The 13,002-nt window shown below is 45.7% G+C and overlaps 1 protein-coding gene across 2 annotated transcripts in view; it reads left to right on the forward strand.

Annotated features, from left to right (window-relative positions):
• PEX6 (peroxisomal biogenesis factor 6) overlaps nucleotides 1-13,002 on the forward strand; it is a 369,373-nt gene that overhangs the window by 155,268 nt on the left and 201,103 nt on the right. The window lies entirely within an intron of this gene.

Below are 13,002 nucleotides of genomic sequence, written 5' to 3' on the forward strand. Positions count from 1 at the left end.
GACATCGGGCTCCTCATCTCCAGGGCGTCGAGCGGCACCGCAGGTACCGCAGAAGAAAAAGGCGGTACCGGTGCCATCCCTTGATGACCGTATCACGGCCATCCTTCAGGAACAGCTTAAGGACCAGTTAAAACAGCTCCTCCCTGCTATCCTGACTCCGAACCTTCCGGTGCCGGTCCACACCGAGCTTCCGGTACCGATTGTGGAACAGCCTGTGTTACCTGCTTCCACTATTTCGGTACCGCTTCAATCATCGGTATCGATGCCAGTTCTTGCACCGGAGCCGAGAGCTCACCATCAATCGGTACAAACTTCGGCACCGGTGCGGCCGATAACATCGCCTGACTCGATATCGATGAGGTCGGGTAAGTCGGTGCGCAAAACCCGACACCTACAATCATCGACCCCGGAGTCTCAGGACCATGCTTCCCATGTCAGGGATCCTGATCTGTGGGGGGACTCAGAGGAACCCTTTCTTTCTGAAGGCGAATGTTCCTCGGAGGAGGAGGACTCCACTGTCCCTGACCCATCCTCCAAGCATGTCACTTCCTCTTTCTCTTGCTTTTTGAAAGAGATGTGTGACTCCTTGTCCATTCCTTTGGAGGCTGAATCCAAAAAGTCTAAAGCTTTTTTGGATGCTCTTGATTTTGATCAGCCTCCAAAGGAATATTTGAAACTCCCTCTTCATGACATCTTGAGGGAGACTTTCTATAAGAATTTAGAGACTCCTTTAACTGTCCCAGGGGCCCCACGTAAGCTGGATTCTCTATATAAGGTAATTCCCATTCCTGGGTTCGACAAACCTCAACTGCCACACGAATCCTTATTTGTCGAATCCACCCTTAAAAAATCTTCTGGAGCCAGTGTATATGCATCAGTACCTCCTGGCAGAGAAGGTAGAGCCATGGATAAATTTGGTAAGAGGCTCTATCAAAATGCTATGTTAGCAAATAGAGCTAGTAATTATGCTTTTCATTTTTCTTTTTATTTGAAGCATCTTCTTACCTCCATGGCTTCCTTCGAAAAGTACCTTCCTTCACGCAAGCATCATTCTTTTCATACCTGCTTGTCGTCTCTTTTTCAATTACGTAAGTTCATGGTTCGATCCATATATGACACCTTTGAACTTACGTCCAGAGCGACAGCAATGTCGGTGGCTATGCGTCGCCTGGCCTGGCTTCGGGTATCCGAGCTTGATGTTAATCATCAGGATCGGTTAGCCAACGCCCCTTGCCTAGGGGATGAGCTCTTTGGGGAATCCATGGACTCAACCACACAAAAGCTTTCTGCTCATGAGACACGCTGGGATACCCTGCTTAAAAATAAAAAGAAGCCTCCTCCGCCAAAACCATATAGGCAGCAGTCGGCCTATCAACGACGCTTCGCAGCTCGGCCATTACCTTCTAATGCTCAGCAACCCAGGCGTCAGAGGCAGCAACAACGTCAGCCTCCCAGACAGCAGTCACAGCAGCAACCTGTGAAACCTCCTCCTCAGCAGAAGTCACAGCCCTTTTGACTTCATTCTCAGCAGTATAGCCAGTATTCCGATTCCTGCTCTCCTGCCTCAACCTATAGGAGGTCGACTTTCTCTGTTCCTCAGCCGGTGGGAAGTTATCACTTCGGACCAATGGGTCCTCAACATCATCCACCACGGCTACTCTCTCAACTTTCAGACTCTTCCGCCCCAAAGCCTGCCAAAAGAGTCTGCTTTGAACAGTCCTCAATCTTCCCTCCTCATTCAGGAAGTTCAATCCCTCCTTCTTCTAAACGCTATAGAGGAAGTTCCTCTAGATCAAAAGGGGCAGGGATTCTACTCCCGTTATTTTCTTGTCCCCAAAAAAACAGGAGATCTCAGACCTATTCTAGATCTTCGCGATCTCAACAAACATCTGGTAAAGGAGAAGTTCAAGATGCTTTCCTTAGCTATTCTCTATCCTCTTCTCAACCAAGACGACTGGCTATGCTCCCTCGATCTCAAAGAGGCATACACTCACATACCGATCCATGTAACCTCAAGACAGTATCTCCGTTTCATGATCAATCATTGTCATTACCAATACAAGGTGCTGCCCTTCGGCCTTGCCTCCTCTCCAAGGGTCTTCACCAAGTGTCTCATTGTGGTAGCGGCATTTCTACGCTCTCACCACCTCCAGGTCTTTCCTTATCTGGACGACTGGTTAATCAAGGCCACATCCGCTCAAGCAGTTCTACTGGCCACCAACCAAACCATCTTGTTTCTCCGAATTCTGGGGTTCGAGATCAATCTACCCAAATCTCATCTCATCCCCACTCAGAGACTTCAATTCATTGGAGCGATCCTGGACACACTCCTCATGAGAGCTTTCCTACCATCCAATCGTCTTCAGACCCTTCAGTCTCTATGTCAGCAGGTGCTTTCACTACCTTCCATCTCAGCCAGGCACATGATGGTACTCTTGGGGCACATGGCATCTACAGTTCATGTCACGCCCCTCGCACGTCTTCACCTGCGCACTCCTCAATGGACCCTTGCTACTCAGTGGTCCCAAGCGACGGATCCTTGCTCACGACACATATCTGTGACATCATCTCTTCGTCAGTCTCTTCAATGGTGGTTGGTATCCTCAAATCTATCCAGAGGTCTTCTATTCCATCAACCTCCTCATCAACTCGTCATCACCACCGACGCCTCTCTTTATGCATGGGGAGCCCACTTAAACGAGTTCCAGACTCAGGGTCTTTGGACGGCCCAGGAAAAGAAGCATCAAATCAATTTCCTGGAACTCAGAGCGATGTTTTATGCTCTCAAGGCCTTCCAACATCTTCTCTTTCCTCAGGTTCTTCTGTTATGCACAGACAATCAGGTTGCGATGTACTACATCAACAAACAGGGTGGGACGGGCTCTCGCCTTTTATGCCAAGAAGCCCAAAAGATCTGGAATTGGGCCATAGATCACCATCTCTTCCTGAAAGCTATCTACATTCAGGGAAAACAGAATTCTTTAGCGGACAAACTCAGCAGAATTCTCCAGCCTCACGAGTGGACACTCGATCCTGTAACTCTGCAGTCTATCTTCACTCAATGGGGCACTCCTCAGATAGACCTCTTTGCAGCTCCTCACAATCACCAGCTGCCCCTATTCTGCTCCAGACTTTACTCTCCTCACCGTCTGGCAGCGGATGCTTTTCTCCTAGACTGGTCGAATCTGTTCCTGTACGCCTTCCCTCCTCTACCTCTAATGTTGAGAACATTATTCAAGCTCAAGAGGGAACGAGCCACAATGATTCTGATTGCTCCGAGGTGGCCCAGGCAACATTGGTTCTCCCTTCTACTTCAACTCAGTTCCAGGGAACCTTTTCTTCTTCCTCTGTTTCCTTCTCTACTTACGCAACAGCAGGAAACCCTTCTACATCCCAACCTCCAGTCTCTGCACCTGACAGCTTGGTATCTCTCGGGCTGACATCTCATGATACTCTTTTATCTCAGCCTGTTCGTTCCATTCTGAATGCCTCCAGGAAACCAACCACTCTGCAATGTTACCATCAGAAGTGGACGAGATTTTCCTCCTGGTGTCTTCTTCATCATCTTGATCCAACTTCTCTGGCAGTGGAGACATTGTTGGATTATTTGCTCTCTTTGTCTGACTCTGGCCTTAAGTCCTCTTCCATCAGAGTCCACCTCAGTGCCATTGCAGCTTTTCATGAGCCAGTCCATGGAAAACTTCTCTCAGCTCATCCCCTGGTATCCAGGTTCATGCGAGGGCTTTTCAATGTGAAACCACCTCTTAAAGCCCCTCCTGTTATCTGGGATCTCAATGTGGTTCTTTCCGCCTTAATGAAGCCTCCATTTGAACCATTGGCTACATCTCCTTTCAAGTTTCTCACTTGGAAAGTGCTTTTCCTTATTGCTCTTACCTCTGCCAGGAGGGTCAGTGAGCTTCATGCACTTGTCGCAGATCCACCTTTTACGGTTTTTCACCATGACAAGGTGGTTTTGCGTACACATCCAAAGTTTCTCCCTAAGGTTGTCTCTGAATTCCATCTCAACCAATCCATTGTTCTCCCTGTTTTCTTTCCAAAACCTCATTCTCATTCTGGAGAACAAGCTTTACATACTTTGGATTGTAAAAGGGCTCTGGCTTACTATCTAGAGCGTACGAAACCCCACAGATCAGTTCCCCAACTTTTTCTGTCCTTTGATCCAAATAAATTGGGACGTCCCGTTTCTAAACGTACGTTGTCTAATTGGCTGGCAGCGTGCATTTCATTCTGTTATGCTCAGACCGGACTGACACTAGAAGGTTCTGTCACGGCCCATAGAGTCAGAGCAATGGCAGCTTCTGTAGCTTTCCTCCGTTCCACTCCTATTGAGGAAATCTGCAAGGCTGCCACTTGGTCCTCAGTTCACACTTTTACATCTCATTATTGTCTGGATGCTTTCTCCAGACGGGATGGTCACTTCGGCCAATCTGTTTTGCAAAATTTGTTTTCCTAATGGCCAACCTTCCCTCCATCCCTCTTTTTGTTAGCTTGGAGGTCACCCATCAGTCAAGAATATGCTGCCTGCTTGTCCTGGGATAAAGCACAGTTACTTACCGTAACAGGTGTTATCCAGGGACAGCAGGCAGATATTCTTGCGTCCCACCCACCTCCCCGGGTTGGCTTCTTAGCTGGCTTATACTAACTGAGGGACCGCGCGCCTCTGTCGGGCGGGAAGGCACTCGCGCGTGCGCGGTGCGGCTGAGCTAGAACTTTCTAAAGTTCTTAGAGTGCAATCACTCTAAAATTGTCCGTACCGGGGCTCCGTCGGTGCCGTCACCCATCAGTCAAGAATATCTGCCTGCTGTCCCTGGATAACACCTGTTACGGTAAGTAACTGTGCTTTCTGTTAGCATGATATTTCTGTGTAGCATTCTATAATAACTTGGCTTGTTCAGTTTTCTTGATAGTAGAGGGGATATATGTGAAGGGGAGGGGAGACAGGGGTTTTGTTGGTCCTTGCTCTGAATATTTGAATTTATAAAATGACAATTGTACATAATATTGTTTCTTTTTATACTTTAATAAAATACGTTCAATATAAAATCATAACTGCGGCTTATGCAGATGGGATCAGATGGTTTGCGGGGACCGAGCTCGCGGAGACGGGGCGGAAATGATTTTTTAAAATTTCAGTGTTAGTAGTTTGCCGGTCCACAAAATAATTATTTTATTTCTGCTGGTCCACAGGTGTAAAAAGGTTGAAGAACACTGGATTAGATAACTTTGATAGGCGGTATATAAATACCTAAAATAAATAAATAGCATGGCTGTTATCTATCTTGAAACTGAGTCTTGGTGACACTTCTTTGGCTTTAGAATTTTTGCCAGTTGAACCATTATTTCTTTAGTTTGTGAATGCTGAGGAAGGTTAGACATCTTTTTCATCACTGTCATTTTTCTATCTTAGTTCACTCAATCAATTATATTATCTCGTCTTGATTACTGTAATGCTATATACCTCAGCATTACAAAAATTTGCCTTCATAGATTACAATTAATTCAGAATACTGCTGCGAAGCTGATCTTTGGAAAATGTAAATTGATCATGTGACCTCTCTGCATCTGAGTCTTCATTGGCTCCCGGTTTATTTTAGAATTCAATTTAAATGCGCTTGTATTTCTTTTAAAATTCTACATAGAAACATAGAAATAGACGGCAGATAAGGGCCACGGCCCATCAAGTCTACCCACTCCAGTGACCCTCCCTATCTATCTTTGCGGATAGATCCCACATGTTTGTCCCATTTGGCCTTAAAATCTGGCACGCTTCTGGCCTCAATAACCTGAAGTGGAAGACTATTCCAGCGATCAACCACCCTTTCGGTGAAGAAAGAACTTCCTAGTGTCACCGTGCAGTTTCCCGCCCCTGATTTTCCACTGATGCCCCCTTGTTGCCGCGGGACCCTTGAAAAAGAAGATATCCTCTTCCACCTCGATGCGACCTGTGAGGTACTTGAATGTCTCGATCATATCTCCCCTCTCTCTACGTTCCTCGAGTGAGTAGAGCTGCAACTTCCCCAACCGCTCCTCGTATGGGAGCTCCTTGAGTCCCGAGACCATCCTGGTGGCCATTGTCTGGACCGATTCCAGTCTCAGCACATCCTTGCGGTAATGTGGCTTCCAAAATTGCACACAGTACTCCAGGTGCGGTCTCACCATGGATCTATACAGTGGCATAATGACTTTAGGTTTACGGCTGACGAAACTCCTGCGTATGCAACCTATGATTTGCCTTGCTTTGGATGAAGCTTGCTCAACTTGATTTGCAGACTTCATGTCTTCCCTGACAATCACCCCTAAGTCTCTTTCTGCTTCAGTTTTTGTCAAGATCTCGCCATTTAGGGTGTAAATCTTGCATGGATTTCGGCTTCCCAGGTGCATGACTTTGCATTTTTTGGCATTGAAACTGAGTTGCCAGGACCTAGACCAGTGCTCCAGTAGAAGTAGGTCATGCATCATATCATCTGCCATTGAATTATTGTCTGTTGTGCTCTTGTTCACTACATTGCTTAGCTTGGTATCATCGGCGAATAATATTATTCTTCCTCGGAGCCCTTCTGTCAAGTCTCTTATAGATGTTGAACAAGATCGGGCCCAGGACGGAGCCCTGTGGCACTCCACTTATCACCTCTGACATTTCGGAGGGGGTGCCATTCACCACTACCCTCTGAAGCCTACCTCCAAGCCAGTTCCCAACCCAATTTGTCAATGTGTTGCCCAAACCTAAAGAACTCATCTTGCATAGCAACCTGCGGTGTGGTACGCTATCAAATGCTTTGCTGAAATCCAGGTAGACGATGTCCAGGGACTCACCAGCATCCAGCTTCCTCGTCACCCAGTCAAAGAAACTGATCAGGTTGGATTGGCAGGATCTCCCCTTAGTAAATCCATGTTGGCGGGGATCCCGTAGTTTCTCCTCGTCCATGATTCTATCCAATTGGTATCTTTAATCCTCTTATTCCTTTATTTTGGAACGTTTACCGTTTCTCCTTTGCTAGAGGTATCCAACAATTTAAACTCTCCCTTCCTTCTAAAAAAGGGATTAAAGGAGTCAAGATCTTCAGTCAATCTTTGGTCTTTAAATTCTCCCAACTCTGGAATGATCTCCCCCTTTTTTTTAATGTTAATGTATTTTCAGTGTTCTCCCTAGCATCTTTTAGTCGGGCGCTCCGCCCGGCTGTCATCTCAGTCACGGATTCGTCTCAGCCTGACTTGTTTCCTTTTTTTTTTTTTTTAAAGTGGCAGGAAGCGGGTTTTCAGCTTTACTTCTTTTTTATTTTTCCTACTGCTGGTCGGTTTTTACAGTTGCAGTTGGAGGCAGAGACTGCAGGCTCGTTAAGACCGAGTGCGCGAAACCAGAACCCTGATGTCCTGTTTGCTTTCGTTCTGCCGCTGATCCCACAAGACATGCTGGCCGCTGCTTACAGATCTGTTTCTGCAGGACATTGGTTTCGCTTTGTGCAGGAGAATCAATCGGAACGAGGAAAGGCGGAAGCCAGCAGTTGCGTGCTTAAGTAACTGCTGCTGGCACACAGAAAAGGAGGGAGAAGGTGCATAAAAGGAATAAAGCAGGCCCAAGAAGTAGAGGGGGAAGGAATTGCAGTGGTTATAGATTAAGGTCCTTTGGGTACTCTGGGCACCTATGTTTTAAAAGCTTTCATTTGTAGAGCAAGAAACTTGTAGTTTATGTGGCTGCCAGCTGATCTGGCCACCAAAAAAATGTGACCAGTGAACCGTTATTCGTGCTTAGAACATAAGAGTTGCCTCCGCTGGGTCAGACCAGAGGTCCATCGCGCCCAGCAGCCTTCACCCGCAGCGGCCCATGAGGTCCATTGACCTGTTAAATGTCCCTGCCTTTCCTGTACCTATCTCTATGTCTATCTGTCCCTGCTTTTCCTATACCTGTCTCTATGTCTATCTGTACCCCTCAATCCCCTTATCCAGTAGGTATTTATCCAAACCTTCCTTGAACCCCTGAAGCGTGCCCTGCCCTACCACATCCTCCGGGAGCGCGTTCCATGTGTCCACCACCCTCTGAGTAAAGAACTACTTCCTAGCATTTGTTCTAAACCTGTCCCCTTTCAATTTCTCCGAGTGCCCCCTTGTATTTGTGGCTCCCTTCAGTTTGAAGAATCTGTCCCTGTCTACCTTCTCTATGCCTTTCAGGATTTTGAAGGTTTCTATCATGTCCCCTCTAAGTCTCCGCTTTTCCAGGGAGAAGAGCTCCAGCTTTTCTAACCTGTCAGTGTATGAAAGGTTTTCCATACCTCTTACCAATTTAGTTGCTCTTCTCTGGACTCCCTCCAATATTGCCATGTCTTTCTTGAGGTACAGTGACCAGTACTGGACACAGTACTCCAGATGGGGGCGCACCATTGCACGATACAGCGGCATGATGACTTCCTTCGTCCTGGTCGTGATACCCTTTTTGATGATACCCAACATTCTGTTTGCTTTCCTTGAGGCTGTCGCACATTGTGCCGATGCTTTCAATGTTGTATCCACCAACACACCCAGGTCTCTTTCAAGGTTACTTACCCCTAGCAATGATCCTCCCATTTTGTAGCTGAACATCGGGTTCTTTTTCCCCACATGCATGACCTTGCATTTCTCTACGTTAAAGCTCATTTGCCACTTTTTTGCCCATTCTTCCAGTTTCGTTAGGTCCCTTTGGAGGTCCTCACAGTCTTCTGTGATTCTAACCCTGCTGCAGAATTTGGTGTCATCTGCAAATTTTATAACCTCACAATTGGTCACCGTCTCCAGGTCGTTTATAAATATATTGAACAGGAGCGGTCCCAGTACCGACCCCTGCGGAACTCCGCTCCTGACCCTTTGCCAGTCTGAGTATTGGCCCTTTACTCCAACCCTCTGTTTCCTACCCTCCAACCAATGTTTGATCCATCGGTAGACATCCCCTTCTACCCCGTGGTTCCACAACTTTTTAAGCAGCCGTTCATGGGGTACCTTGTCAAAGGCTTTTTGGAAGTCAAGGTAAATGATGTCAATGGATTCCCCTTTGTCTATCTGGCTGTTTATCCCTTCGAAGAAGTGCAGTAAGTTTGTAAGGCACGACCTTCCTTTGCAGAAGCCGTGCTGGCTCGCCCTCAGCTGTCCATTGTTTTCCATGTGCTTGCAGATGCTGTCCTTGACCAGTGATTCCATCATCTTTCCCGGAACTGAGGTCAAGCTCACTGGCCTGTAGTTTCACGGGTCTCCCCTTGATCCCTTCTTGAAGATAGGTGTGACATTTGCTATTTTCCAGTCCTCCGGGATCTCCCCAGTTTTTAAGGATAGGTTATAGATTTGCTGGAGCGTAACTGCTATTTCGTTCCTCAGTTCTTTTAACACCCTTGGGTGGATTCCGTCTGGGCCTGGTGATTTGTCACTCTTCAATCTATCTATCTGTCGGAGGATATCCTCTTGGCTTACCTCTATTCGCTCTAGCTTTTCATCCTGATCTCCACTTATGATTTCCTCGGGTTCTAGAACATTGGATGTATCCTCTCTTGTGAAGACCGATGAGAAGAATTGTCGGCTACCTCTTTTCCCTCTTTCACCACTCCCTTCATGTTTTATATAGGCACAAGATTGATGTTTCCATTAGGTGTCAGCTAGAGTGCTGAGATTCAGGAGTGATAAATGGCAGATGGCAACCTAGGCATTTCTCCCTTTCTGTCAGCAATGAGTAGAATAGGTGGAGCTAGCAGTCAGACTGCCAGATAATCAAGAAAGTGGGGCTTTCACTTTAGTATATGTATGCTGGACAGCCACTGTGTTCCTACTTCATGACTTCCTGTTATAGTCTTGAACACATAGGAGGCTCTGCACTTCAGTTTTCAGCTGCAGACCTGTCTGCTCAGATGTGGCTAAACAGCAAGGAACAGGCTAAGGAGAAAGGGGAGATACTGGACCACCAAGCAGGGGAGAGACAATATGCTGGTCTGCCAGGGAAGGGGAATGAGAACAGAGGGGAACAAGGAGATACTGAACTATGAGAAGAAGACGGAAAACACCAAGATGCTGGACTGCCAGGGGCAGAGGAAATGGGCAAAGGTCCAAGACCAAGAAGTCACTTAGAGAGTCTAATAGCCTTGAACTTGCCCTGCATAGGTACTTCTGGCTAAATATTTTATAAAGGCACAAAAGTGGCCCTGGAAGCAGATGTTCATGCATAACTTTATACCTGTTCTGAGGTGTTTACATTTACCTCAGAACAGGTATAAAGTTATGCATGAACATCTGCTTCCAGGGTCACTTATGTGCCATTATAAAATATTTAGCCAGAAGTGCCTATGCAGGGCAAGTGCATAGATAGGGTTGCAAATTCCCCTCGGCCTGACTTTTTTTAAGCGCTAGCAAGCAACTTGAACCCATGCTCTGGGGCTCTAACGGTAACACTGTGTGTGCCGGCTTCCCTTAGTTCTCCTCCAAAACTGGAAGTCATGTCCTGGGGGGGGGGTGAGGGAAGGGAAGGGAAGCCCCAGAGTATGGATTTGATTTGCTACAGGCTAAGGTGGGAGATAGGGCAGGGAGGGAAGTTTACAACTTGGTGTTCTTGTTTGCTTCGGGCCTTCCTTACTGCTGGGTCCTGCCTACTTTATGTTTCTGCGAAGGCAGGAACCGGCAGCGAGGAAAGCCCGAAGCAAGAAAGAACAGCAAGTTGTAAGCTTCCCTCCATCGCTGCCCTTTCTCCCACCTTAGCCTATAGCGAATCTGCCGGTGGGGATGCTGGGAATGCTGCTGCTGCTGCATCCAATTGGGGAGAGAGAAAGATGCTGCTGCACCCAATTGGGAAGGGGGAAGAAAAATGCTGCTGCTGCACCTAATTGGGGAGAGAGAGGGAAGGAAATCCAGGGAAGGTAGAGGAGAGGAAAGAGATGCCGAGACCATGGGAGGGAGGGAAAGCAAATGAGATACCAGACCATGGAGGGGGAGGGAGAGATATAAGGGAATATGAGGGGAAGGAGACAGATTCCAGACCTGGGAAAAGGAAGTAAGTAGAGGAGATGCCAGATAATGGAGGGGGCGATGGAAGGAGAGGAGAAAGATGCCAAGGCATGGGGGGAGGGAAGGGAAACTAAGGAGACAAATGCCAGACTAGAGGGAAAGGAAGGAGAGGAGGTGCCAGAGCATGTAGGGAGAGGGAGAGATAGGAAAGGAGAGAAATGCCAGGACATGGCGGGAGGGAAAGGAAGGAGCTAGAGATGCCAGACTATGGAATAGAGTGGGAAGGAAGGAAGGAAGGAAAGGAGAAGAGAGAGATACCAGAGCATAGGGGAGAGGGTGGAGACTAAAAATGGAGAGGGGTGAAGCTGAAATGAATATGTACAAAGGAGAGAAACTGCACAGGATATACAATTTATTTGAAGGAACATAGAAAGAGGGAAGACATATGGAAGAGAGAGAAGGCAGACACTGGATGGAAAGGGCAGAGAGGGTGGACAGTAGATGGAAGGGGTAGAGAGAGAGAGAGAGGACAGATGTGGCATGGATGGGAGAGAGGACAAACGCTGAATAGAAAGAAGAGAGCGAAGAGAAGATGATTAAAGCAGAAACAACAAAATGTAGAAATAAAGTTTTTTTGTTGCTTTATGTAGAATCAAATAGCGTTGTAACTGTATTGATAAAAGTTTATAAATAGGAAATGGAAATAAGGCAATTTTATGGGACTAAACCCCTTTCCTCAGGTCAGGACAGGATATCATAACAAAGGTATACTGTACTGTCTTGAAGAAAGATTTGGCCTCTGAAAGTTAATTAAAAATGGATGAGGCCAATAAAATTGTATTTTCTTATTTCTCATTATTTGTTTTATTTCTATTTGTTAATTTGTAAAGTGGTATCATTTTTTTCAAATTTAAACTGTTTCTGTGGTGTTGCATTGTATGCAGAGTCTGGTTTCTTGGTGGTTCAGTTTAACTTTCGTCTACATATTTCTATTTTTAGTTTGCGATTATTCCATATTGGGCGAGGATGTATCTGTTCTGTGTGTATGAAAAGGACATGGTTTTCTGTTAGCATCGACTGCACAGGATCAATTGACTGTGCAGGATCTGGCTTGTTTAGTTTTACAATGCGTGTGTTGGTTTTCTAGGGCTCACTGCAGTGTTTAAGATGTTGCCTTTTCCTAGGTGCACCCTTGTTGTGTGACTCGTGGTTTACTACTAAAAATAACTTTTTTTTATATAGAAGAGGGGGTTGTTAAAAAATGATCAGCATTGGCTGTCATATATACTAGGTACGCCACTGGATTTAATGACCTATTCTAACTTTACTGTTGACGTAGTTGTTTCCATTCCCCCACACACACACACTTTAAAGAATTAAAGTTGTATTAACAATCAAGCAGCTTTCCAAATGACATTATGAGAAAATAAAAATATTTTTCATACATTGCTAATTATTATCTGCATCTTAATCTAAACTGTTTTGCCCTAACTCTCACTATGATCTTTATCTGCTACTTTTTTACTTTGCTGTAGTGCAATCACAGGTCTCCTTCAGGCTCAATAACACCTCCATAAATTATGTGGAAGAGGTCTAGAAGTGGGAATCACATCTATTTCATATTCTCAGTGAGACCTCAAAAAGGAACCTAGTGATCAAAACATTATTAGAGGTGCTGTAGAAGCGTTTCTTGCATGACTGAATGAGCTATATTTATCTTTTTATTTTTTTTTAGTTGTTTAAATTCATGCAGAAATAAATGGTTAGATTGAACCTAATGACTTCATTAATGCATTTCCCTTTGTAAACCTCTATACCATTTGAAAGAGGGCGCATATCTAATTATTCGCTTCTAGAATTGGATACTTTTAAAATTTAGGAAAAATATTCTGGCACAAGTGTCAAACCTTAAAAAAGGAAGTCATATTGAGCATTGGAAAACAATAATAATTAACTAATAAAAATAGTACACATTTAGGGCTCCTTTTATGGAGGCGTGTTAGCGGTTTAATGCGCGCTAAACCGCCGGCT

The sequence above is a fragment of the Geotrypetes seraphini genome, chromosome 3 (genome assembly GCF_902459505.1).
Source record: "Geotrypetes seraphini chromosome 3, aGeoSer1.1, whole genome shotgun sequence".
In the NCBI taxonomy this organism is placed as follows: Eukaryota; Metazoa; Chordata; class Amphibia; order Gymnophiona; family Dermophiidae; genus Geotrypetes; species Geotrypetes seraphini.